Here is a 19,414-nt window from a genome sequence, read left to right on the forward strand (position 1 = left end):
TGGGCAACAAGAGCAAAACTCGGTCTCAAAAAAAAAAAAACTCTGTAGAGTTACACAAAAAACTGTACAATGGCTGCTAAGAGGGAGGGAACTGGGTGTCTGAGGAAGACTTTGTGTTCTCATGTCTTTGGCACATTTGACGTATCATGTGACTATGCTATTAAAAATCCACAGTAAAATGTAAATAAAATAGCAGAGGATACAGTATGCACTCTTTTTTGAGAGTCCATCATGGCTCACTGCAGCCTGGACCTCCACAGCTCATGCGATCCTCCCACCTCCTCCTTCCAGGTAGATGGGACTATGGGTACAGGCCATCACGCTCTGCTAATTTTTGTAGAAACTGGGTTTTGCCATGTTGCTCAAGCCGGCCTCAAACTCCTGGGCTTAAGGGATCCTCCAGCCTCAGCCTCCCAAAGTGCAGGGATTACAGGCGTGAGCCACCATGCCCGGCCAGGCACTCATTTTTGTAATTGTTGCGGGAAACACAGGACCAGAGAGACCAACGTGGGAAACAGGAGGATTTATTTAGGTGTACACCAGCTCAGTGGATTCATGTCTGAAAAGCTGAGCATTGAACAAAAACTGAGTGTGGTTTTTATAGGCAAACTTACAGAAGCAAAACAAAAGCAGTTAATGATACAGTGACAGGTCATGTAATCTACAGCATAACTGTTGACTTAGCATAACTTGTGGCTTTGCACAGCTGTTGGCCTTGCAGCTGCATCGAAAGGAAAACAGAATCTACAAATCTTACTAAATACAAGCATTGGCAAACACAGTCATAACTAATGGTTCAGAGAAGGAGAGACAGTAAAGGAATTTGTTTTTCTTTTCAACTTTGCTCCAGAGGAGGGTGTCTGGAGCCCATTCCTTTGGCCTCGACTTTTCAGTGCTATCTTACAAGCATTCAAGGACACCACGCTTTTAAGGACAAGGCACTCGGTCACGGGCGCCTTTACTGATGTGAGCTGGCTAAGCAGAGGAAAACTTGTTCTTCGTTTCTTTTTAACCCTTGCCTTGCCACATAATCACATCTTTACACTTCAATTTTTTTTTTTTTTTTTTTTGGAGATAGGGAGTTGGAGTCTCGCTCTATTGCCCAAGCTGGAGTGCAGTGGTGCCATCTCAGCTCACTGTAACCTCTGCCTCCCAGGTTCAAAGTGATTCAAGCCATTCTTGTGCCTCTGCCTCCTGAGTAGCTGGGATTGTAGGTGCACACCACCACACCGGGCTAATTTTTTTTTTTTTTTTTTTGAGGCTGAGTCTCACTCTATTGCCCAGGCTGGAGTGTAATGGTACAATCTCAGCTCACTGCAACCTCTGCCTCCTGGGTTCAAGCGATTCTCCTGCCTCAGCCTCCCAATTAGCTGAGATTACAGGAGCCTGCCACCACACTCAGTTAATTTTCATATTTTTAGTGGAGACGGTGTTTCACAATGTTGGCCAGGCTGGTCTTGAACTTCTGACCTCAAGTGATCCACCCACCTCTGCCTCCCAAAGTGCTGGGCTTACAAGCGTGAGCCACCACGCCCGGCCAGGAAACCCACTTTTTTTTTTTTTGAGACGGAGTCTTGCTCTGTCACCCAGGCTGGAGTGCAGTGGCCGGATCTCAGCTCACTGCAAGCTCCACCTCCCGGGTTCACGCCATTCTCCTGCCTCAGCCTCCCAAGTAGCTGGGACTACAGACGCCCGCCACCTCGCCCGGCTAGTTTTTTTGTATTTTTAGTAGAGACGGGGTTTCACCGTGTTAGCCAGGATGGTCTCGATCTCCTGACCTCGTGATCCGCCCGTCTGGGCCTCCCAAAGTGCTGGGATTACAGGCTTGAGCCACCGCGCCCGGCTGGAAACCCACTTTCAACACCTCCTTGCTCTTCTCTTTTTTTTTTTTGAGACAGAGTCTCGCTCTGTTGCCCAGGCTGGAGTGCACTCACTGCAAGCTCCGCGTCCCGGGTTCACACCATTCTGCTGCCTCAGCCTCCCGGGTAGCTCGGACTAATGGCGCCCGCCACCACGCCCGGCTAATTTTTTGTGTTTTCAGTACAGACAGGGTTTCACCGTGTTAGCCAGGACGGTCTTGATCTCCTGACGTCGTGATCCGCCTGCCTCCGCCTCCCAAAGTGCTGGGATTACAGGCTTGAGCCGCCGCGCCCGGCCTTCCTTGCTCTTCTTGCTCCAAATCCTGGGAACATTTTAATCAACAGGCGGGCATCTGTCAAACCTCCCTAGCAACTACGCCTGCGGATGGCCAACCCGACCCTGGCAGAGCGTGGGGTTTAGTTTAAGCACAGACTGCACATCGGGGACCTCATAAGGCGCCTGGGAGCATTCAAGGACACCACGGTTTTAAGGACAAGGCACTCGGTCACGGGCGCCTTTACTTCGGAGCTCCGCGCTGTTGCTGGCCGAGCGTATGTAGAGTCCCAGCCCCAACTTTCCCAGGAACTGGCCGTGAGCCCTCTAGTGTGATATTTTTTGGCCTGGGCCTCAGTTTCTCCATCTGTCAATCGGGAAAGGGGAAAGCGGGCTGGAGAATCCCGACCAGGTCGGCTGTAGCCTTCGGAAGCTACGGCCCGGGGAGGCTACACCAAGGCAGGTCCGTGGGACGAAAGAACGCGCGCGCTCATTGGCGCCGGTCCCTGGATGAAGGGACAGCAACGAGGAGACGCTGGACCTGGCCGTTCCTCGCACGCATCTCTGACCTTCTGTGCCTCTCAAGAGAGATGCGGGAAGCATAGCCACCTCCACTGTAGCACGAAAGTCTCCGGCCAACATACCGCCACTAAGGTACACATGCGTCAAAGCCTCTCAGAGCCATTTCCGCTAACGTACTCAGGGCAACGGGCGTAAGATGGCGGACGCGCAGGCGCGAAATGCCGCAGCCGTGGGGAGGCTCCGCCTCTCACGCTTGCCTTGCATCACGTGGTAATGGCAGCTCAAAAACCGCCTTAGCAAAAACCAGAGCGTGACCTCGTCACGTGATAGAGGACTCCCAATACGGCAAAGGGAAGGCGCCAAAAGTTCTTGTCAGATGGCGAAGGAAACTACGAAATTCGCCATTGTCACATGATAGAGTAACCTATCGAAAGCGGAGGGAAAAGTGCCGAAGTCACGTGACTATGCACGCAAACACCCAGGCTTGTCCCACATGATAACGCACGCCCGCCCCAAGACCCCCCTCTTTTCGCTCCTCCCTCCCATTTGGGTTGGGCCTGCGTCGAGGCGCAACGCGGCGTCAAAGGGGGCGGGGCTTCAGCTGATCACGTGTTCCCGCACCTCCCCGGCGCGCGCCTGCCCGCCCGCCCGCTCGCCCCCGGTCCGGACTCCTCCTCCTCCTCTTCTCGCCATTGCAGTTGGACCCAGCAGCCCGGCGCGCACCGCGTGGCTTTTTGGGGGAGACCCCGGCGGGCTGTGGCAGGAGGGCGGCGGCGGCGGCTGCGGTCGAAGAAGGGGACGCCGACAAGGTAAGCGTCAATGTGGCGGCGGCCGGGCCCGCTCCCGCCTCTGCCCCTCCCCCCGCCCGCCTTCCTCACCGAGGTCCCCACCGAGGGTTCGCGGTGACAAGGCTGGAGGGGTCCCGCGCTCGCCGCCTCCGCCCGGTCCCCTCATCCCGGCGGCTGACCGGTATCTCCCTTGCCGGCCTCGCTCCCGCGCTCGGCCGTTAACTCTCCTCCATTGTGCGGAGGAAACAAAATGGCGGCGACGGCGGCGGCGAGGACTCGGTGCGCGCGCAGCCGCTCCCCCCCACACGCGGCCCCTCGGCCGGCGGCGGCGCCACGCGCGGGGGGTGCGCGCGCACCGGGCCCCCGGCCGCCGCCTCCCCGGGGCCGGGCTTTGTCTGTTGCGGCCTCCTGGGGACGCGCGCACGTGCCTGGAGCACACACCCCCTCGGGTCCCGAGCTTCGCGGCGGGGCGACCCCCCTTCCTCACTCCTTACTTCTTTCCTATTCCCTCCACCTCTTTGTCCCAGTCCCGCCCCCGGTTCCAGGAGAGTCCCAGGTTCCTGAGGCGGGAAACGTTGCCTCCTTTGTCCTCACGGGGCGCGGAGAGGCGGACCCCTCCTTGGAAGCCCCTTCCCACGCGGACTGCAGAGGAAGCCTTTGTGGGTTCGTCGGGTTTCCAAATCTCTAGTCAGCCAGGTCTCTCTCAGATCAGGGTCCAAATTTGGAAGGGTTTCAGCTTTCTTTTTCTTTAGTTCATTTGTTTTCGTTTTTGAATGTTTTTCCAGATTGTATTTGCCTTCCCTAGAACGGCAGTCTGTTTGGGTGCAAGCTTGGGCCCTGAAACGTGGATGCTTAAAACCCCTTTCTACCTTTATTTTTCCTCGTAGTTGAGCGATTGAGATTCTCGAGGTTACGCAGGAGGTTCTGCCCCAGTTAATCTACCGCCTGGATGAATTATTTGGGGTGTACGGCGGTCTGCATGCTCTCCCCCAGTTCCGTGACCAAATTTGAGGAGAGTTAAGGGATCTCTTCATATATCCAACATTGATTGCCAGTTGCTGCTTAGGTGACATGGATCAGCAACGAAGCATCAGTTTCAGTGGCATCCTTTTCTGGACTCCGGTAATTCAATGATGCTGAATCTCTTTCAAGATTTTGCTCACTTTAAAATGAGCGGTGTGATGGCATATTTGTGGTCCACATGGAATCGCGAGGTGCCATCCGAAGTTAGGGTTGAAATTTAGGACTTTTTAAGCTCTCTTTTTCTCAGGTATTTGTGGTTGGGAATCTCCATGGATTGCTCAAGGTGCTGCCACTATGCCTTGTGCTTGATGCTTTGTGTGTGGTCTCGTGGGATGTAGTTACAGCAGCTTCCCAGACTGTGAATTAAGTATAGGAACCAGGGCCTCATTCACAGCTGGAAAGCAGGGGGAGGCCGCAGGACACTTACAGGTGCTCCTCTCCCTGTTCTGTGGTGCCGGGGTCCCTTGCCTATGTGAGTGGCTCGTGGTCCCTGGGATTTGTGAATGGAATCTGCAGGCCCCAGTGTTGTTTGGAATATTCTTCAGTTCAGATTGGAGGCTGGCCATGAGTGCCAGGCTTGGCCTTGCCCCCACTGGGCGCTATTTATCAGTCTCCCTATCTTCCTGGAGCTCAGCCGCCTCTTCCTGGAGCTGAGAGGTGCCTAATTGTTTGTGGTTTTTCTGATTGAACTTGTTTGGTGCCTCTAGGCAAAAATTCCTTTGGCTCCTTCTAGTATTTGCAGAGTCTTGAAGGCCCATATTCCTGAGCATGAGGAATCTAAGTCTGTTTCTTATTTTTCCTAAATTCTTCATGTTAAATACCACATTGACAAAGGACAGCTACTAATACTTTGATCACACAGACATATAGCTACTAATACTTTGATCACACAGACATATACGGTGCTCCCTGGTTAAGGCCTCCAGGTAGGGGACAGGTAGAGTCAGTGATGGGGAAGAAGCCTTCCCCTAAGTCCCTTTCCTTCAGGCTTTACCAAGATGTGGGGGTTAGAAGTCTTCTGGGAAAAGCCTTTAGTCGTTTTCTTTGGGCTGGGGCCTCTTCTCTTATGGACTGTTTTCATCCTCTTTGTCGGTTTCTTTTGATTACCTTTCATGGCTCCAGAGGAGTGATTCCTTCCCCCATTTATACCTCTTGGACTTGCCATCCTGCTACATTTTGTCAGCAAGTTAATTCACCTTGTGCAGTTTTGAAAGATGTGTAAGTGTTAACATTTAGTATTGTGTAGGTGTTAACGTTTAGTATTAGCCCAGGAAATTGTGACCTTTTATTTGAATCTTGCTGTGATTGAACCTTTGCAGGAACTAGGATTTTCTAGGGTTTTTGTTTGTTTGTTTGTTTTGTTTTGAGTCAGAGTTTAGCTCTTGTTGCCCAGGCTGGAGTGCAGGGGTGCGATCTCGGCTCACCGCAACCTCCACCTCCCGAGTTCAAGCGATTCTCCTGCCTCAGCCTCCTGAGTAGCTGGGATTACAGGCATGCTCCACTACACCCAGCTAATTTTGTATTTTTGGTAAGACGGGGCTTCTCCATGTTGATCAGGCTGGTCTGGAACTCCCGACCTCAGGTGATCCACCTGGCGATCCACCCGCCTCCCAAAGTGGTGGGATTACAGGTGTGAGCCGCCACTCCCAGCCTCCTAGGTTCTATTTATTGGATGCTTTTTATGTTAACTAAGTTCTAGCAGAGAAAGATTTGATTTGTTTCCATCAGGAAGTTTGGAATCTGAGGCAGATAGTGGTTTGAGTGGCATCTTTGCATAATGAATGAGTAAAGAGATTTGGGGCCTGGGAGGCACGAGGCAAACTTTAGTTTACTGCTAAAGCATATGTCCATTTTATCTGGAACAAGTAGGTTTCCCGTCTGTGTGATTATACAGAGTAAGCTGGTGTGGAAATAATTGTGAAAGTAGGGTAGGCAGGTGGGTGGTGGTTGGAGGCCTCATTGGCGTGCTGATTTTTAAGAAATTTTTATGATATTTATGATCTCTAAATCCTTGTGAAACTTTTCCCTGAGAACACTTCACAGGTGATTCCATTATAAATAGCAATAATAGCCAGGTGCGGTGGCTCACGCCTGTAATCCCAGCACTTTGGGAGGCTGAGGTGGGTGGATCATGAGGTCAGGAGTTTGAGACAATCCTAGCCAACGTGGTGAAACCCCGTCTCCATCTCTACTAAAAAAAAGAAAAAAAACAACAACAAAATTTTCTGGGTACGGTGGCACACACCTGCAGTCCCAGCTATTCGGGAGGCTGAGGCAGGAGAATCGCTTGTACCTAGGAGGCGGAGGTTGCAGTGAGCTGAGATGGTGCCACTGCACTCCAGCCTGTGTGATGGAGCAAGACTCCGTCTCAAAAAAATAAAAAGCAATTGGAAATTCAGATACATTTAGCATCAGCTGTGTTTAGGCGTTTTGTAAAAGCGATGTCCAGTTAAAATTTAATTTTTTTTTTGAGACAGGGTCTTGCTCTGTCACCCAGGCTGGAGTGCAGTTGCGTGATCTCCACTCAACTGCAACCTCCGCCTCCCAGGCTCAAGAAGCAATCCTCCCACCTCAGCCTCCCAAGTAGCTGGGATCACAGGCACATGCCACCACACCCGGTTAATTTTTTGAATTTTTTGTAGAGACAAGGTCTTTCCACGTTGCCCAGGCTGGCCTCAAAACTCTTGTGCTCAAGCAGTCTGCCCACCTTGGCCTCCCAAAAAGCTGGAATTACAGGAGTGAGCCATCGCTCCTGGCCAGAATTCAATTTTTTTTTCTTCTCATTAAATGTTTATGTAGTGAAGAAATTGAAAATGTAGCTACTAGTTTATTATTATATTTAAACTTTTAAACCAATTTTATTTTTTTTGTGGAGATGGGGTCTTACTATGTAGCCCAGGCTGGTCTCAAATTCCTGGGCTCAAGTGATCCTCCTGCCGCAGCCTATGAAAGTGCTGGGATTACAGATGTGAGCCGCCTTGCCCAGTGGCACTCATTTTAAGACAAAAATATGTTTATTGTCTGAGGGCCATTCTCTTGTGGAATATGTGATCACCATGGATCATTTAGTCACAAAGTTGAATGTGTATTACAGTATGTAAATTTGCTCCAAATTATTATTATTTTTGAGCCGGAGTCTGCTCTGTCGCCCAGGCTGGAGTGCAGTGGCGCCATCTCGGCTCACTGTAAGCTCCGCCTCCCAGGTTCACGCCATTCTCCAGCCTGAGCCTTTCGAGTAGCTTGGGACTACAGGCGCCCGCCATCACGCCCAGCTAATTGTGTTTTTAGTAGAGACGGGGTTTCACCGTGTTAGCCGGGATGGTCTCCGTCTCCTGACCTTGTGATCCGCCTGCCTCAGCCTCCCAAAGTGCTGGGATTTCAGGTGTGAGCCACCGCGCCTGGCCAATTTGCTCCAAATTATTTTTATAATTTTAAGTGATTGTGAGAAGTTCTACTTGGCAGTGTGAAGTACGTAATTTTCCGTGAACATGTGCGACAGCTGTCCTTACCTTTTTGAGGATTTTGCTTCAAGCTGAAGGTTAAGGTCTTACTTAGATAAAGATAAAAGGTCTTGGAGATGAATTAGTCTTCCAGGCCACTTTTTATCCTGTTACTTGTCTATAAAACTACTTTCTCATATCAGAGTGGTTTTTTTTGTTGTTGTTTTGGAGATGGAGTCTGTCATCCAGGCTGGAGTGCAGTGGGACGATCTCGGCTCACTGCAACCTCTGCCTCCTGGGTTCAAGTGTTTCTCTTGCCTCATTTTTCTTGCCTCAGCCTCCCGAGTAGCTGGGATAACAGGCGCCCACCATCACGCGCAGCTAATTTTTTGTATTTTTAGTAGAGATGAGGTTTCATCATTTTGCCCAGGCTGGTCTCAAACTCCTGATCTCAAGCGATCCACTGCCTCAGTCTCCCAAAGTGCAGGGATTACAGGTGTGAGCCACAGCCCCCAGCCTAATTTTTGTATTTTTTTTTAATTTTTGTATTTTTAATAAAGACTGAGTTTCGCCGTGTTGGCTAGGGTGATCTTGAACTGGCCTCACTCAAGTGATCTGCCCGCCTCGGCCTCTCAAAGTGTTGGGATTACAGATGTGAGCCACTACACCTGGCCTGCAGTTATTTCAAAGTTACTTCATCCTTTGCTACTAAACAGTTCATATGTTTGAATGTTAATATTTAATGTCCATGTGAGAGATGGTCTTTTTTTAAAAAAAAAATCTTAACTGGAAAAATACAGTTCTGGGAAAAGTAAACATTGAAGTATACACTGAGTTAAAGAAAAAAAAAAAAACCAAGGCTTCACTCTGGGAATACATGGGGAAGGATTGCCTCTGCCTCCAGCCAGTTATAGGAGGATCTCTCAACCATGCTTCCCTCACCCCCTTGCTGCCTGAGAGCATGCTGGAAAGAGGGTTTGATAATTCCCACGTGAAGTCATGTTGAATGTTTTTCTGTGGTGGCAGATTTTAAAGCATTTCTGTTGGTTCATCCAAGAGCAGTTAATGTTTTTCTTTTTTTTTTTTTCTTAAGGACTGGCCCTCACTATGTTGCCCAGGCTGGTCTTGAACTTCTGGGCTCAACGAATCTTCCTGCCTCGGCCTTCCGAGTAACTGGTACTACAGGCATGCACAACTGTACCCAATTTAATCCTTTTCATATGTTGCATTTGTAGTAGTATGTTCACAAAACATTTCCCCATAATGCCACCTTTAATCCTTGCTGTCTGCAGCCCGAGGCAGGTGGTATTTTCATCCTCATTTTTCACCCAGCACCAGAAAGGTAAGTGATTTGCTGTAGGTCCCAAAGCTGCCAGGTTGGAGAGCCCAGGGGCAAATCCCAGTATTCTAACTCTAGGACTGTGGGCACTCCACAACACTAGTGAGCCTGGAGTCCTGGGTCTCCAGAAACATTTGAGGAACAACTTGTGTTTTTTTTTTTGTTTTTTTGAGACGGAGTCTCGCTCTGTCGCCCAGGCTGGAGTTCAGTGGCCAGATCTCAGCTCACAGCAAGCTCCGCCTCCCTGGTTCACGCCATTCTCCTCCCTCAGCCTCCTGAGTAACTGGGACTACAGGTGCCCGCCACCTCGCCTAACTAGTTTTTTGTATTTTTTAGTAGAGCCGAGGTTTCACCATGTTAGCCAGGATGGTCTCGATCTCCTGACCTCGTGATCCACCAGTCTCGGCCTCCCAAAGTGCTGGGATTACAGGCTTGAGCCACCGCGCCCGGCCTTGAGGAACAACTTGTATTTGCCAACTTTTTTTTTTTTTTTTTTTTTGAGATGGAGTCTAGCTCTGTCGCCTAGGCTGGAGTGCAACAGCACGCTCTTGGCTCACTGCAACCTCCGCCTCCTGGCTTCAGGTGATTCTCCTGCCTCAGCTTCCTGAGTAGCTGGGATTACAGGCGCGCGCCATTGCACCCAGCTAATTTTTGCATTTTTAGTAGAGATTGGGTTTTACCATGTTGGCCAGGCTGGTCTCAAACTCCTGACCTCATGATTCGCCCGTCCTGGCTTCCCAAAGTGCTGTGATTACAGTCAAGAGCCACTGCGCCCAGCTGTATTTGCTAGGTTTTTATTTTGTCAAGGAAAATATATTTAAATTAGTGATCATTCACCATTTCCATTTTTCATAAGTAACAAGATTGTCTTTATCACCAAAACTATAGGAATAAGATAAAGGACAGTCCTTTAAGTTTAAAATATTTATTAAAATCTTTATTTCTGGCTGGGCACAGTGGCTCACGCCTATAATCCCAGCACTTTGGGAGGCTGAGGGTGGAGGATCACTTGAGGTCAGGAGTTCAAGACCATCCTGGCCAACATGGTGAAATCCCATCTGCACTAAAAATACAAAAATTAGCCAGGAATGGTGGTCTGTGGCTGTAATCCCAACTACTTGGTAGACTGAGGCAGGAGAATTGCTTGAACCCAGAAGGCGGAGGTTGTAGATGAGCTGAGATCACACCACTGCACTCCAGCCTGCGTGACAGAGCAAGACTCTGTCTCAAAAAAAAAAAAAAAAAAAAAAAGCACTTTATTCCTAACTTTGATGTAGTAACACTGTTGCAGTCTGAATGATGAACCATTGCACTGGACTTCACGTTGTTAAATATTTCAGAATGGCATCGATAGCAAGATTTTAGACTGGCATTGCTGGGATTACAAGCGTGCACACCGGGCTAATTTTGTATTTTTAGTAATGTTGGGGTTTCTCCATGTTGGTCAGGCTGGTCTTGAACTCCCAACCTCAGGTGATCCGCCCGCCTTAGCCTCCCAAATGGTGGGATTACAGGTGTGAGCCACTGCGTCCAGCCAGTTGCTTTCTGAGAATAATTTTTAGTGTGCCCTTGATGGCGTGAATCTGTCAAAGTTTAAGGAGTCACCAAGACTCTTAGCTCTAGTGTATCATTTCAGCTCACAGCCCAGGATGGGCCAGCTCCAGAATTCAGGAAACTAGGAGGTGGGTTGAGTCTATGTAAATTTCAAAGCCTAATTTGGCCTCTCTTAAGGCGAATATCCACTTCAGGACTATTTGCTAGAGTTGCTGGGAAGGCTGTAAGATTTATGAAATACCCCGAAGACAGGTCGGGCCATACCTGTGAGGGTGTTGCCACTGTACCTGTCCATTGCACAAACATCTGTTAATCCACTTATGCTCAACTAACTTGGGCATGTTTCTTTTCCAACAACAAGTGCCATGAACCTCACAGTGTAATTAGTGAGAGGTCAGAAAGATGGCCATTGCACCACAAACATAATGTTCTGTGGTTGAAGCTTCTGTAACTGCATGCTGTGGGTGGGCTGGATTCAGGAACAAAAGAAAAACAAATCCCTGTGTGTTAAACCATCCCAAACCACCAAGAAGTCATGTTTAAAATCGCAATACTTCACTTAGCACTTGATCCTGCCTTGAGTTTGTTTTCAGAGAAGCTGCATGTTGCTGGTGCCCAGGATTGAATCATAAAAATTGTAAGAATAGTCATTGCTGGTGCCAGGTTTGAATAAATGTGGTTGCAAGAGCAGCATTGTTCATCGTTTCGCAGCTTTCGTTTAAAGTTAGATTGGTAGGGGCAGCGGGGTGTTGCTTTTGAGTGGGTGCTGTAGGCTTCTTGCCAGCAGTGTGCCTCACTAAAAATCCTCTTGAAAGGGAAGTTTCTGACCAGGCGCGGTGGCTCACGCCTGTAATCTCAGCACTTTTGGGAGGCCGAGGCAGGTGGATCACAAGGTCAGGAGGTCGGGACTGTCCTGGCTAACACGGTGAAACCCCGTCTCTACTAAAAACAGAAAAAATTAGCCGGGTGCAGTGGCAGGCGCCTGTAGTCCCAGCTACTCGAGAGGCTGAGGCAGGAGAATGGCGTGAACCTGGGAGGCGGAGCTTGCAGTGAGCTGAGATGGAGACAGGGAGACTTCGTCTCCAAAAACAAATTTTTTTGTAAAAAAATTTTGTAAAAAAAATTTTTATTAAAAAAAAAAATCGGCTAATTTTTTTGTATTTTTAGTAGAGATGGGGTTTCACCGTGTTAGCCAGGATGGTCTCGATCTCCTGACCTCGTGATCCACCTGCCTCTGCCTCCCAAAAAAAAACAAAAAGGAAAGGGAAGTTTCTGCTCACCCTGAAGATTCCTGGATCAGTTAATGAGACAAATTCCAAGAAGCTGGCTTGGATGTCAAATTTGTCTTGGGCACACAGAGAGAAATGGTTTGTTGCCCTGAAAAGGAGCAATAACTGTAGTTTTTAAACATTTGTTTTAGTTCAGATAATTACTACTCTTATTCATTTTGTCCACGTGAGTCGGAAAGCATTGCTCCCGTTGCCTGGTCTAAGGGAGGAGGACCCAGGCATGTAACGGACTGCATGCCGGCCAGTTGTGGTCAGAGCCAGCTGGAGGCTAGCGAGGCCCTTCAGGGGTCTTTTCAAGGGTCTGCCTCAGGGAGCAGAGAAAGATGAAGTGAGGCACTCATTATAGCAAGGGCACACCCACGTTTCTCGTTTTGAACAGTGAAGAGAGCAGATGGAAAGCCACATGCAGGGCATTTGCTGAAGACAGGTGTGTTGGGGGCGTGTGTGTGTCCTCTGAGGCATTTTGGATGGGATGATATTTTGACCAAATCATACCTTGTGCTTCAGTGCTTCAGTGGTTGATGGGTGGCTTTTTTTCTTTTTTTCGAGACAGAGTCTTGCTCTGTCGCCCAGACTGGACTGCAGTGGCGCGATCTCGGCTCACTGCAAGCTCCGCCTCTCGGGTTCACGCCATTCTCCTGCCTCAGCCTCCTTAAGTAGCTGGGACTACAGGTGCCGCCACCACACTCGGCTAATTTTTTTGTGTTTTTAGTAGAGATGGGGTTTCACCGTGTTAGCCAGCATGGTCTCGATCTCCTGACCTCGTGATCCACCTGCCTCTGCCTCCCAAAGTGTTGGGATTACAGGCGTGAGCCACTGCGCCTGGCAGTGGGGTGGTTTTCTACACCTAACTCTCTAGTTTGTCACATGGCGTTTTTATTATAGATTGTATCAACTGGGGGTGGACTTTAGTCTTTTAACAGTTTTCAGAGTGTGAAGTTTGGACGTAAACTCTAATGTGGGAAATTAGTTTTGTTTTTGTTTTTTTAAAGTATGTTTATGGACTTATGGATATATATAAATTTATTTTTTTATTTTTATTTATTTATTTATTTATTTTTTGAGACGGAGTCTCGCTCTGTCGCCCGGGCTGGAGTGCAGTGGCCGGATCTCAGCTCACTGCAAGCTCCGCCTCCCGGGTTTACGCCATTCTCCTGCCTCAGCCTCCCAAGTAACTGGGACTACAGGCGCCCGCCATCTCGCCCGGCTAGTTTTTTGTATTTTTTTAGTAGAGACGGGGTTTCACCGTGTTCGCCAGGATGGTCTCGATCTCCTGACCTCGTGATCCACCCGTCTCGGCCTCCCAAAGTGCTGGGATTACAGGCTTGAGCCACCGCGCCCGGCCTATATATAAATTTAATGTGTCAAATCTGTTTATTTTAGTAACATCTTTTGAAAATGTTCAAACATACAAAAAAAGGTGATACAATTTTAGTGAACACTCAGGCCAGGCGCAGTGGCTCACGCCTGTAGTCCCAGCACTTTGGGAGGCCGAGGCGGGCCGATCATTTGAGGTCAGGAGGTTGAGACCAGCCTGGCCAACATGGTGAAACCCCCATCTCTACTAAAAATACAAAAGTTAACCTGGCATGGTGGTAGGTGCCTGTAATCCCAGCTACCCGGAAAGCTGAAGCAGGAGAATTGCTTGAGCCTGGAAGGTGGAGGTCACAGTGAGTCAAGATCACACTACTGCACTCCATTCCAGCCTGGGGAACAGAGTGAGAGTCCATTTCAAAAAATAATAATAAAGAATTTAAGCTGGGTGCAGTGGCTCACGCTTTTGTAATTCCAGCACTTTGGGAGGCCGAGGCAGGCGGATCACTTGAGGTCCGGAGTTCAAGACCAGCCTGACAAATGTGATGAAACCCCGTCTCTACTAAAAATACAAAAAAGAAATTGCCAGGTGTGGCTGGGCGCAGTGGCTCACGCCTGTAATCCCAGCACTTTGGGAGGCTGAGGCGGGAGGATCACGAGGTCAGGAGATGGAGACCATCCTAGCCAACATGGTGAAACCCTGTCTCTCCTAAAAAACAAAAAATTAGCCGGGTGTGGTGGCACATGCCTGTGGTCCCAGTTGCTCTGGAGGCTGAGGCAGCAGAATGGTGTGAACCTGGGAGGCGGAGCTTGCAGTGAGCCGAGATCATGCCACTGCACTCCAGCCTGGGCGACAGAGCAAGACTCCCTCTCAAAAAAAAAAAAAAAAAAAAAAAATCCAGGTGTGGTGGCGCATGTCTGTAATCCCAGATACTTGGGAGGCTGAGGCAGGACAGTCGCTTAAACCTGGGAGGCAGAGGTTACAGTGAACCGAGATCATGCTATTGCACTCCAGCCTGGGCAACAAGAGTGAAACTGTCTCTCAAGATACGATAATAATAAAATAGATTTAATGAATGCCTATCTATATACACAGCCTAGGTTGTGCTGTGGGCATTTAACTGCTTGTGTTTTACGTATTTGTCCATCCACTTATAGTTCTCTTCACTCTTCACTTTATTGATTGATGAGAGACAGGGTTATACTTTGTTGTCCAGGCTGGAGTGCAGTGGTACAGTCATAGCTCAGTGCTATCTCAAACTCCTGGGCTCAAGCAGTCCTCGCATCTCAGCCTCCCAGAGTGTTGGGGTTATAGGCATGAACCACTATGCCTGGCCTCATTTTTTTTTTTGTTTTTTTTTTTTTTTGAGATGGAGTTGCCCAGGCTGGAGTGCAGTGGTGAGATCTTGGATCACTGCAGCCTCTGCCTTCCTGATTCCAGCAATTCTCCTGCCTTAGCCTCCCGGGTAGCTGGGATTACAGGTGCATGCCACCATGCCCAGCTAATTTATATATTTTTAGTAGAGACAGGGTTTCACCATGTTAGTCAGGCTGGTCTCGAACTCTTGACCTCAGATGATCCACCTGCCTCAGCCTCTGGAAGTGTTGGAGTTACAGGCATGAGCCACCATGCCTGGCCACTTTATTTTGGTGATACATTTCAAACTAAGTAGCAGAAAGTTGCAAGTCTTCCCTTTACATATTAACTGTATTTATAGGTTTTTTTTTTTTTTTTTTGGGTGGTGGGGTACAGGGTCTCACACACTGTTGTCCAAGCTAGAGTACAGTGGCACAATCTTGACTCACTCCAGCCTCCCATCTACCGGGCTCAAGTAATCCTCCTCCCTCAGCCTCCTGAGTAGCTGAAATTAACGGGCAGGTGCCACCACGCCTGGCTAATTTTTTCCTTTCTTTCTTTTTTTCTTTTCTTGAGACGGAATTTCGCTCTTGTTGCCAAGGCTGGAGTGCAGTGGCGTGACTGGCTCACTGTAGCCTCTGCCCCCTGGGTTCAAGCGATTCTATTTTCTCAGCCTCCCGAGTAGCTGGGATTCCAGGCATGCACCACCAATGTCCGGTTAATTTTGTGTTTTTAATAGAGACAGGTTTCTATTTTGCCATGTTGGCGAGGCTGGTCTCAAACTCGCAACCTCAGGTGATCCACCCACCACAGCCTCCCAAAGTGCTGGGATTACAGGGGTGAACCACCACATGCAGCCTATCTGGCTAATTTTTTTTTTTTTTTTTTTTGAGGCGGAGTCTTGCTCTGTCGCCCAGGCTGGAGTGCAGTGGCTGGATCTCAGCCCACTGCAAGCTCCACCTCCCGGGTTTACGCCATTCTCCCGCCTCAGCCTCCCTAGTAGCTGGTACTACAGACGCCCGCCACCTCGCCCGGCTTGTTTTTTGTATTTTTTATTAGAGACAGGGTTTCACCGTGTTAGCCAGGATGACTCAATCTCCTGACCTCGTGATCCGCCCGTCTCGGCCCCCCAAAGTGCTGGGATTACAGTCTTGAGCCACTATGCCCGGCCCTATCTGGCTAATTTTTAAAATTTTTTTAGAGACAAGGTCTCATATTGCCGAGGTTGGCCTTGAACTACTGCGCTTAAGTGATCTGCCTGCCTCGGCCTCCCAAAGTGCTGTGATTACAGGCATGAGCCACTGCTCCTGCCTCACTTTATTTTTGTGAGGCGTTTCCAACTAAATAGCAGGAAGTTGTAATCTTCCCTCTTACATATTAACAAGAATTTAGTATTTATTTTCAGTTGGATTTTTATTTTTTTCTTTAAAAAATTTTTTTGTAGATTCACTCAGGCTGGTCTTGGGACTCCTGACAAATGCTCCTCCCAACATGGTGAGCCACCATGCGCAGTCTCTTTCTTCTTTTTAAATAATGCACAGATCTTTAGTATACCAGTCAGTGAATTCTGGCCACTGCATATACCCAACCCTTGTCAGGAGGGAGAGTGTAACCATCACCTCAGAAAGCTTGGGAGGGCCCCTTCCCATGTGATCCCTGCCACTGTCCCCTAGAGGCTATCCCATCACTGACTAGTTTTGCTTATTCTAGAACTTCACATAGGTGGAAGCATGATTCTTTTTGAATTTGTCTCAAATGTAGCCAGTGAGATACCTCATAAGTCAGCTCCCATGTCTTCAGGACAAGACTGCTCTAATCACCAGCGCTTCGTTGCTTTCTGGTGCTCCAGTAGGATCCAGGCTCACCTGGTGTATCCCCTGCTGCAGATTACGATCCACCTCTCCCAGGAGCTGCTTTCAGTAGATTTTTGTTGTGGTGGTGGTGGTGGTATATTTTTATTTACTTATTTTGAGACATTCTTTCTGTGTGTCACATAGGCTGGAGTACAGTGGCGCAGTCTCGGCTCATGGCATTCTCCACCTCCCCAGTTCAAGGAGATTGAGGAGTTCAAGACCAGCTTGGTCAACATAGTGAAACCCTGTCCCTACTAAAAATACAAAAATTAGCCGGGCGTGGTGGCACGCACCTTTAGTCCCAGCTACTTGGGAGGCTGAGACAGGAGAATTGCCCGCAACTGGCAGATGGAGATTACAGCGAGCCAAGATCGCACCACTGCACTCCAGCCTGGGTGACAGAGCGAGACTCTCTCAAAAAGACGAAAATAGTTCGCCATGCATGGTGGCTCACACCTGTAACCCCAGCACTTTGGGAGACTGAGGTGGGAGGATCACTTGAGCCCAGGAGGTCGAGACCAGCCCACACAACATGGCGACACCCCATTTCTACAAATCGTTTTTTAAAATGTATTATCGAATTTTTAAAACATGCACAAAAGAGTTACAGTATCCATTACCCAGCTTCAGCAGCCGTCAGTGTTCTGCAGTCTTGTTTCATCCTTCTCTACTATCTGCTCCCTGGTATATTTCAGAGCAAATACCAGGTATATAATTTCAGCCATAAATTTGTCTTAAATATGTGTGGAACAGTTAAAGGTGGTTCTTTACAGCACAACCACAGTATTATTCCCCTAACTGAAGTAACTAATTCCTTCATAAGGATTCACTTCATGAACAAGATTCCCAGTGTCCTTGCGACTATCCAGGGAAACCACAGCCAAGGGAACTGGCTTGGCAGAATCATTGGGGAATGAAGGCCCTTTGGAGCTTGACTCTGGCTTGGTGAAGAGACATGGGAGGTGGAGGAGAGGATGCCCTTTGCACACACATCACTCACGCCTGGCCCTCGCTACAGCCTGGGGAGGCAGATTTTTTTCAGCAGTAGGATCTGGTACTAGTTGTTAGGTCTGTGGGATATGTGCTGCATGCTTCAAGTAGGTTGACTTGTTTCATTTTCATAGTCCTGCCGAGGGTAGAGGGGCCGCTTCCATGTTGCTGATGCAAGAAGGAAGCTAGTGGGCTGGGCAAGTGGAGTTTCAGGTCCAAGTCTGTGCGGAAGCTTTCCCTGGACGATTGATCGAGTGGCTCACCCCATGGTGTGAGTCTCAGGCGCGTTGAGTCACTGAGCCCAGGGACTGGCTTTCTGCCCTTTTCATCCCATGCCCCCCTCACACTCCTCCTCTCTTGTATCCCTCCCCTGTCATGGAGTCTTTGACCCCACCACATCCTGTTGCTGGGCTCTGCAGGCGTATCATTTGACCCCTAGGTTTTTTTTTTGTTTGTTTGTTTGTTTTAATGAGACAGAGTTTTGCTCTCGTTACCCAGGCTGGGGTGCAGTGGGGTGATCTTGACTCAGTGTAACCTCCGCCTCCCCGGTTCAAGCAATTTTCGGGCTTCAGCCTCCTGAGTAGCTAGGATTACAAGCATGTGCTATCACGCCTGAGTAATTTTTTGTATATTTAGTAGAGACAGGGTTTCACCATGTTGGCCAGGCTGATCTTGAACTCGTGACCTCAGGTGATGCCCCTGCCTCGGCCCCCCTAAGTACTGGGATTACAGGCGTGAGCCACCGTGCCCGGTGACCCCTAGGTTTTATTTATTCATTTATTTATTTTGAGGTGGACTCTCTATTGGCCAGGCTGGAGTGCAGTGGCACAATCTCAGCTCGCTGCAATGTCTGCCTCCTGGGTTAAAGGTATTCTCCTGCCTCAGCCTCCCTAGTAGCTGGGATGACAGGTGTGTGCCACCACATCCATCTAATTTTTGTAATTTTGGGAGAGACGCGGTTTCACCATGTTGCCCAAGGTGGTCTTGAATTCCTGACTTCTTTTTGTTTTTTGAGACAAAGTGTCGCTCTGTCGCCCAGGCTGGAGTGCAGTGGTGCAATCTCGGCTCACTGCAAGCCCTGCCTCCCGGGTTCACGCCATTCTCCAGCCTCAGCCTCCCGTGTAGCTGGGTCTACAGGCGCCTGCCACCGCACCTGGCTAATTTTTTGTGTTTGTAGTAGAGACGGGGTTTCACCGTGTTAGCCAGGATGGTCTCGATCTCCTGACCTCGTGATCCGCCCGCCTCGGCCTCCCAAAGTGCTGGGATTACAGGCGTGAGCCACCTCACTCAAGCACCCTTAGGTTTTTAAGTTTGGGATGTTTAGATTTTGCAGTTAGATTTTGCTAGGTAGTCTTGGGTATTTTGGGAAGTTCTTGTTTTGGCCAGCATGTCAGAATTTATCCTTGATGCTTGGGCCTTTTCAGGTTTGAGCCTGCTCTGCTGGCTGGGAACTAGTTTAGTCGGAAGGGGCTGGCAGTTGCCTGTGGGGGTAGATTCATCTTGTGTGTATTGTGCTGATGGGGTTCTTTGGTTGTTTACTCATTTGGAAGATTTCAGTATGGACCAGACTGTTTGTGTAGAGTGGGAATTGAGTAGGTTGGAGTCGACATGATACTGAGACTGAAATAGTAATTATGGCTTAGTTTGTCTTGAAAGATTCTGTTGTGCACTTCAGTTGTCTTAGCCTCTTCAGAGTTGAACCTGCCGTGGTTGTCGTCGTCCACCTGATATTTCAGATACTCACTTTTCAGGAGGTTCGTTCTTTCTCATTTTACAGAAACCTTTTGGGACCCTTTGCCACATGTCTTTCTT

The 19,414-nt window shown here is 48.9% G+C and overlaps 1 protein-coding gene and 1 pseudogene across 12 annotated transcripts in view; one reads left to right on the top strand and one right to left on the bottom strand.

Moving 5' to 3' along the window:
- Positions 1-508: 508 nt before the first annotated feature.
- LOC139360227 (uncharacterized) lies at positions 509-3,271 on the bottom strand (annotated as a pseudogene). Its single transcript, XR_011617466.1, has one exon. The product of XR_011617466.1 is annotated as an uncharacterized protein (transcript).
- Positions 3,272-3,288: 17 nt separating this feature from the next.
- The window catches only part of LOC105474730 (interleukin enhancer binding factor 3), a 37,320-nt gene continuing 21,194 nt past the window's right edge, over positions 3,289-19,414 (top strand). For 4 of the 11 annotated variants that reach the window (XM_011729594.3, XM_011729823.3, XM_011729888.3 and 1 more), the window contains exon 1: positions 3,290-3,464. The gene's annotated coding sequence lies outside the window, so the exon portion shown is untranslated. Of the gene's footprint in view, positions 3,465-4,023; positions 4,107-4,330; positions 4,566-19,414 lie in introns of those variants that run through there. The other 7 variants (XM_024789878.2, XM_071086378.1, XM_011729946.3 and 4 more) reach the window with 4 other exon arrangements.

This window comes from Macaca nemestrina, chromosome 20 (genome assembly GCF_043159975.1).
Source record: "Macaca nemestrina isolate mMacNem1 chromosome 20, mMacNem.hap1, whole genome shotgun sequence".
NCBI classification, from domain to species: domain Eukaryota; kingdom Metazoa; phylum Chordata; class Mammalia; order Primates; family Cercopithecidae; genus Macaca; species Macaca nemestrina.